Source organism: Manacus vitellinus, unplaced genomic scaffold (genome assembly GCF_001715985.3).
Source record: "Manacus vitellinus isolate BGI_N305 unplaced genomic scaffold, ASM171598v3 scaffold_61_pilon, whole genome shotgun sequence".
NCBI classification, from domain to species: Eukaryota; Metazoa; Chordata; class Aves; order Passeriformes; family Pipridae; genus Manacus; species Manacus vitellinus.
Genome location: NW_021940696.1, coordinates 2,928,690 through 2,937,029, shown reverse-complemented (window position 1 = coordinate 2,937,029; position 8,340 = coordinate 2,928,690).

The window sequence follows — 8,340 nt, the reverse complement described above, 5'->3', positions numbered from 1 at the left end:
AGAAGACAGAAAGGACAATGGACCAACGACCTGCCACGAAAATGATGAGTTTTGGGGGTGGGTGGGAGAAAGACTCACTGATTAATTCCTCTTGGAGGGGTCTCAAGTGCTTCAACAGCAGCAGCAGCAGGTAATGACACTCTTATTGAAAGTCATCCGGGTGTCTCAGACAACTCCAACATTCCAAGGCCTGTAAACCTTAATGAATTGATCCCAAGGGAATTTCCTATAAATTAACCTTTCCCAGCAGATAACTTTCCCAGCAGGGTGGCTCTGGGGTCTCCCCAGCTCCATTTTTTTTCCAGCTTTCCACGGACAAACATTGGTTAATTTTATAGGAGTAACCTGATCCATTAATTTAGTCATTATGGATTTGTCCACGAGGCCCCTTCCCTGCCCCATCCAGAGTATCCACCCAATGATTAACATCCAGCAGAGGAAATGTTCTGCTTTATTAATAGATGCAATAATGCCTTAATGAGGCTCCTGCAAAAGCAATTCTGCTGCTCCTGGGTTTCTGTTTTTAAATCAGCTTCTGCAGGAGGAGCTGATGGCTCAGACCAGCCAAAGGCTGAGCTCTGGGCTGGGAAATGCTTCCAGAGTGTCCGGCCCCATGACGTGATGGGAGCCCAGGACACCCACAACATCCTCCACTGGGTTTGGGATGAGGTCCTGCGGCTTTGTGGTGCCGGCCCAGCCCTTGGAGCGAGCCAAGCTCCACTAGCAGCTCTGCTGGCCCTGCTTCCTCCCTCCCTCACCTTCCCAACCCATGGCCCTCCTGCCCTAAGTGCTTTACGAGCCACGACACCAAGAGAAGAAGGTCCACCTTCAGATCAGGACAAGAAAATCTGGTGGAGACCACGTCCATCAGTGACTACAAGTCATCCTGGTGCTCCACCAGGCCAGGAGTTCCCAGAGGAACTCACAGACCCGGCCTAAGGTTTCAAGAGAAAACAGTTTCCATATCCCCCGACCCCATTTCCATCAACCTGTCACGGAATAGTTTGGGTTGGAAAGGACGATTAAAGGTCATCTGGTCCAACCCCCAAATATAGAGAGTCACAGGGTCATTTGGGGTGGAAAAGACCTTCAAGATCATCCAGTCTCCCTGTGCCCATCCCCACCTTGTCCCCCAGCCCAGAGCACTGAGTGCCACAGCCAGGCCTTCCTGGGACACCTCCAGGGCTGGGCACTCCAAACCTCCCTGGGCAGCCCCTGCCAAGGCCTGACCACCCTTTCCAGCAGGAAATTCCTCCTCCTGTCCCACCTGAGCCTCCCCTGGCACAGCTGGAGGCCGTTCCCTCTCCTCCTGTCCCTTGTTCCCTGGCAGCAGAGCCCGACCCCCCCCGGCTCCCCCCTCCTGTCAGGGGGTTGCAGAGCCAGAAGGTCCCCCCTGAGCCTCCTTTTCTCCAGGCTGAGCCCCCCCAGCTCCCTCAGCTGCTCCTGCTGTTCCAGCCCCTTCCCAGCTCCATTCCCTTCCCTGCACACGCTCCAGCCCCTCCGTGTCCTTCTGGCCATGAGGGTCCCAAAACTGGACACAGCCCTCGAGGTGAGACCTCACCAGTGCCCAGCACAGAGGGACAGTCACTTCCCTGGCCCTGTGGCCACACTGTGGCACAATCCAGGTGTCACTGGCCTTCTTGCCCACCAGGGCTCATGTTCCTACACCCCAAAACCACCCCTTTCCCTCAATATCTTACTTATTCCAGACAGGAATATGGTCCAGTGGGATTCAACAGCTGCTCCTGCATTTCAGGAGCACCCAAGGAGCATGTGGGAGTTGTTTGGGGTCACTCAAAGCATCCACCACCACCCAAAGCACGTCCGAAAAAAAAAAACAACCACCTTTCCCTCCCGAGCCAAATGAATCCGTGGAGCCATAATTAGACAAATATTGTTAAAGGAAAAGGTATATGGGGATGTAGACTAAACACAGCTCCTATGCCAGATAAAACTGTGCTCCTGACGCTGAAAGAGGAACTGTTCATGCCATAACAAACGGTTGGACGCAATACTTCAGAACAAATATACATACATATATATAATATTATATATAAACATATATATATATTATATATATATATACTCCATCTATATTTATAACGGTGAAAAAAAAAGCCCATAAAAGGCTGATCCAGCTTCCAAGAGGCGAAAGAAAGACAAGCATTGACTCTGCTGAGTGCTGGAGGAGAACATGGAACAGTAACAGGAACTGGGGGACACAGGTGAGGTCATTTGGATGCAGGTCTTAGGCTGTGAAAAGGAAACTTTCTTAGCGTGAGTGAATCGATCGTTGGAGCTGCTGCCTGGAAAACCTCAGGAAGGGTTTGGTTTTGGAGTCCTCACTCCTTAGAATTAGGGTGGAATTCGAGGTTCTGGTGGAGGGAGGGGATTGTCCCTCTCTGTTCTGCACTGGGGTGGCCTCAGTTCGAGTCCTGGGGCAGTTTTGGGGGCTGCAGGGTAAGAAAGAGCTAAAGGAGGGACACGAGGGGGTGAAAGATCTTGATTGGAGCTGTGTGAGGGCACTGAGGGCACTTGGTGTGTTCAGCTGGAGAAGAGGAGACTGAGGGGAGACCTCATTGGGGTCTTCAACATCCTCAGGAGGGGCAGAGGAGGGGCAGGGACTGAGCTCTGCTCTGGGGGGACCAGGGACAGCACGCAGGGAAGGGCTGGAGCTGTGCCAGGGCAGGCTCAGGTTGGATCTCAGGCAAAGGTTCTTCCCCCAGAGGCTGGTTGCGGCACTGCCACAGGACTTCCCCACGCCAGGCCCAGTGGGGCACAGCCCACCAAAGAAGCATGCAGCCAGAGCTCCAGGAGGGTTTGGCTGATCCTCTGGGGCACAGGGTGGGACTCTTGGGGCTGGGCCTGTGCAGGGCTGAGGGTTGGGCTGGATGGGCCTTGGGGGTCCCTTCCTGTTCGTGATATTCCATGATTCAACATAACCTCACATTGACCTCACCTGACCTTATGGAGACTTTGGGAAGAGTTTGAGGAGGGCCTCCCCTGATCCAGCCCTTTCCCAAGGTCTCCGTGGTGGAGCCCTCGCCTGCAGCCCGACCTTCTGACCTTCCCTGTCCCAACTCTTGGGTTCCACAGCGGGGAGTCAGTGGCACCTGCCCATGGCACCCCTGTCCATGGCAGGGGGTGGAGCTGGATGGTCCTCAAGGTCCCTTCCAACCCAAACCAGTCTCTGATTCCATCATGATGATCCTCTGACAAACTCAGCGACCTTCTCACAAAACCACCCAGAGGGAACAACCTTGAACCCCCTCACAGGGATGTGGGAGCCAAACCCACCCTTCAGCCCCCAGGTTTGTGTCCCTCCACTGCAGCTGAGACTTGAGCCACTGCCTCAAAACTTCCCTGACCCTCCTTTACCACATTTTCTCCCTCAAAGCTTTGCCATTTCTGTTTTTATCATCTCCAAATCACACCTCAGCAGGTAAATCAATAACCAGGAAGAAGCTGTAAGTGAGGGTTTGGGCGTGATCACCTGTTGTAAAGGAAAATTTTCATTTCTAGCTGGGATAAATTGAAAATCTTTCATGTCCAAGCACAGAGGGAGACCTTCAAAAAGAAATATTTGCCAGAAAACCCATTTATCAGTCCCCCAATTTCCATCCTTTTTGCTGTCACAGTCGATCATTTTTAAATGCACCGATAAAACATCGAGGCCATCCAGGCACTGTAAGTTATTATCACAACATTTGGGAAGATATATGAGGATTGGAGGGTTTCAGTCAGGAATTTCAGCAGGGAATTGGATGCACAGAGAATACCAAGCTCAATATTTCACCACAGGGGTCTGAAATCGGGGTGTGAACCCTCCATGGAATGGTTTGGGTGGGGAGGGACATTAAAGACCATCCAGTGCCACCCCCTGCCATGGGCAGGGACACCTTCCACTAGTCCAGGTTGCTCCAGCCTGGCCTTGGAACCTCCAGGGATCCAGAGGCAGCCACAGCTTCTCTAGAAAACTCATTTCAGGGCCTCCCCACCCTCCCAGCCAACAATTCCTTCCCAATATCCCATCTATCCCTGCCCTCTGGCACTGGGAAGCCATTCCCTGTGTCCTGTCCCTCCATGCCTTGTCCTCAGTCCCTCTCCAGCTCTCCTGGAGCCCCTTTAGGCCCTGGGAGAGGCTCTAAGACTCCTCAGAGCCTCCTCTTCTAGAATATTCCATTTTATTCTATCAACAGGGCAGCACCTGACAGGCACCCACAGTGTTTAAATTCCAGCTAAAAGCAGAGCTGGGGATCTACCAGGGCTCCTAAAATTATCTGGAGGAAAAAGATGCCAAGAAACCACCTGGAAATCCATCTCTCTCTCCCATGTCTCTCCTTTTTTTTTGTTTTTTAAATAATTCCTATGAATGTTGTTTAACGACACCTCAACATTTTGAACAGTTCCTTTTAACTCAGCTCTGCCTCAACATTCCCCCTTGGAAGGGCCAGGGCTTTGAGCTTTGGAGATTAAAGATTTCAGGCAGACCAAGGGGCCACGAGGCCATTCCATTTTTTTTTTTTTTTCAGGCTATAAAATTCCATTCCACGTTCGGAGGGGAGGGGAATAAAAAGAAAAAAAAATAAAAAAGGGGGAGAAAAAAAAAAAAGAGGGACAAGAAAGCCCATTTATGCAAAAACACACACTCACACACCTTTTCTGTGCTCTCACACACACAGCCTTTAAAAAGAAACTTTCCAAGAGTTCCAAGCTGCAGTTAAAACAAAGTGAGTAACGTGAGACTCGGTGCCGGAGCAGAGTGGAAAGAACACGGAGTCCGAGTGACCTCCCACGAGGCCACCCAAAAAAAAAAAAAAAAAAAAAAAAAAAAAATAAAAATATAAAGCTCCCTGCTTCTGTTGGAGCCCAGAGAGCCACATCATCCCCCTCCAGGGGTGGTGCAAGCCATAAATCACGGATAAATGGCAAATAAATGGAAGCGAAGGGAGGGGGAGCGAGGGGACGAGGAGAAATCCCGAAAGGAAATGACCTTCCCCGGCACAAAATAGGGGATTGCAAAGGGTTGGAAGGGGAAGGGGAAGGTGAGGAGGTGACACATCGGCCCCTTCAGCTCGAGGGGTGGCCGGGGAGGTGACAGGGCACAAGCACACGGTGAATTTTGGGCAAGGGACGCGGCGAAATCGTCGTTGGCAGGACACGTCCAGGAGAAGGGAAAGAGCGCGGCCACAAAGCTCCAGAGGGAGGGAAAGGAGCCTCAGATCCTCTGGCTGCTCCGAAGGGACACAGCCTCGGGTTGCACGGTCATATTTTCCAGCCAAGAGCAAAGTTCTATTAATTCCTCCAAGCCCTCACTTGCCTCGGGATGTCATCATAGGAAGGGTTTGCAGAGCAGCAACATCCTGTTCCCCAACACTCCCATCACAGCCAGGCCTCTATCCCTTTATTTATAGGGAAAAGGGGAAGGAGGCAGAAGCCAATTACTTCGGTAATTACCTAATTACTCCAAGCACTCCCAGCCCACCCCTCTCCCCTCTGCAACAGCTGCAGCTGAAGCTCCCACCAGTAGCTTGTCCTGTCACAACTCACACAAAGCTCTTCCTCCCACCTCCCAGGGCCAAAATTCCCTGAAATTCCATTGGTTTAAGACGCTCAGAGCGATCCCTGCTCCCAGAAATCTCCGGGACAAGGGTTTGCCACGGGGCTGGTTGGCTGGAGGAGCCCAAATGGGAGATGATGGGAGGGCTGGGGACAACCTGCCTGCTCCCCCCAGACCCACTGCCCATCCCAGGCTCCTTCCCACCTGGGATGCCCTTGGGAAGTTTGTGCTGCCCTGTCCTGCCCACCATCCAGTGCAATCAGGAGTTGGGGGGATGTTCTTCACCCCCTGGTGTTCTCCTGTGCCAGAACCAGCAGCCAGGACCAGGACACACACCACTGGAATCTTTCCCTTTCCCTTCCCTCCTCTGGCTCTTGCTGGGAAGAGGGAAAAGGTCTGGGCACAAACTGGGTGTCCTGGAGCTCCCCAAAGCCCAGGGATGGAGCTCAGAGCTGGGACACCTCGGGCAGGTTGCTCAGGACAGGTGTCCAGGCAGGCTCTGAGCATCTCCAGGGATGCAGATCCTCATTCCTGGACTCTTGGGGCTGGGTCAGGAGTTGGATGTGACGATCCTTGTGGAATATCCTCCCAGCTCAGCACCTTCTGTGCCTCTGCGACCTCGGTTTGACCATCCCCCCCATCAAAAACTTTTGTTCTTAAAATTTTTAAGTGGGATTTCCTGGATTTTTGCTCATGGAGGTCGATGGATGCCAAAATCCCACTTTCCCAGTTCCCAGGATGGGTCTTGTCCCCCCGAGTCCCCAAACCAGGAGGCCACAAGCCCTTCCAGGGAAGATACAGACGGATGAGAAACAGAAAAAAAAAAAATCTTTGGAGTCCCAACTCTTTTTATTATGGGAGTCCATAAAATAGCCACGTGGATTATTTATTTTGTTTTTTTTTTCTTCTTTTATTTTAAGATCACAAAATACACAACATTCATTTTAATATGCAACACATAATATTATATACATATTAAAAACCACATGACTGAAACACATGTTCACACGGCACCGATTTCATAATGAAAAACCCCACAAGTGCTTTTTTCTTTTTTTTTTTCTCCCCTTAATATTAAAAACAAATGCGATAAAACATATTAATAGTTTTGTTTTTTTTTTTTCCCCGGAAAACGTTTACAATAAAGAGAAAAAAAAAAATCATATTTTACTAAATAACAAATATTTAACAGCAAAAACTTTGTACTAAATATCTATTTTGAATTATAACAAAAATAGTACTTATAATAGTTTATAAAGACAGACCAAAAAAAAAAAACCAAAAAAACAAATTTGTGTATAAAATAATATTATAGCAAATTGGACTGTGCTAAGAAAAAAAAAAACAACAACCAAAAAACAAACAATTCTGAGATTCAAAGTGCTTTATTCTGCAAACCCACTGCAGCAACTTTTTTTTTTTTTTTTTTTTTCTTTTTTTTTTTTTTTTTTAGTCAAGTTATATTAGTTAGGAATGGAAAAAAAACAAAGCCTGACTTAACTTCTGCCCGGATTAAATACTCACCCACACAAACATTATATATACACACATGATGTAAATATATATATAATGGATGTCTGCATCTTACATTACCTCTCTCCAATCAACCACTCACTCAAAAGCAATGTTTGGTTTTCACTTTGTAATGACCTTGGAAGTTAAAAGAAAAATTTCAGCCAAACCTTTTTCACTGGTTCAGAACAAGCAGGACCGAGCCCTTCTGGAAAAATCTACCCCAGAGGTTTTGTTCTCTGGAGCTTTAACCAGACCTTCTAAGCTTGTTGTTCCCTTTCTCCAGGTTTCCCCTTTTTCCAGCCTCCTCTATCCCAAACGTGGGTCTCAGATGGAAAAGGGGGATCCTGGAGAGCACCCGGTGATGGGGTTTCCCCCTCTGGACCATCCACCTCCTTCCCTCGTCCCCAGGTCCTGCCAGAGCTCATCCTTGGTCCCCAAAGACCAAGGACACCTCCACTGCCATCGCCTCTCCCGAAATGTTTGTCCCTGGGAGATTCCCCCCCTTCCCACTGGGCTTAGGTTTGTGTTTAATCCCTTTGGGATTTTGGCTGCCATCCTTTTATCACCGGGAAAGTTTTCTCTCCGTCGGGGACAAGGAAACGCCTGAAATCTCAGCTGGTGGTGTCCCACTCCGAATTTCCAGCCTGGAAAAACCACCTGAGCCTCTGCCTGAGGGATTTGGTGCACGCAGAGGCTCCTGAGACCTTCCTTTTGGGTTGGCTGTGTTACCACCCCGAAGGCAAGGTCTGGATGGGAATGGCATCTCCTGGAAGATTGGGGGGTTTCTTTCGGGTTAAATCAAGCTGAGCACCCCGTGGTGAGTGTGGAAACTATCCACTGGGATGCTCCTGGGAAGGGGGGGAATTTGGCAGCTTGGCTGACGGCAAATCCGACCTCAAGTGCTTCCCTTGGCTCCAAACCTGCCTCCCTCCTCCTGGCCCCCACCAAGGGCTGGCAAGGGCAGCCTCCCCAGCGCTCCCTTCACACTTCCCTTCGACCTTCCAAAGAGGCACAACCCGCAAAGCCACCTGGCAAACCCACACCTGCCCCTTCCCCTTCCTTAGCCCAACCCCTCGGACTTCTCTGGACACCTCTGGAGCTGAAAGCCAAGCTGCCCACCCAAGGGCCAGATCTCCTCCCATCACGGCCAGGAGAGGTCTCGGCCACGGTCCTTGTGTTGTCCTTTCCACCTCGGAGGGAAGGGATGGGATGGGATGGGATGGGATGGGATGGGATGGGATGGGATGGGATGGGATGGGATGGGA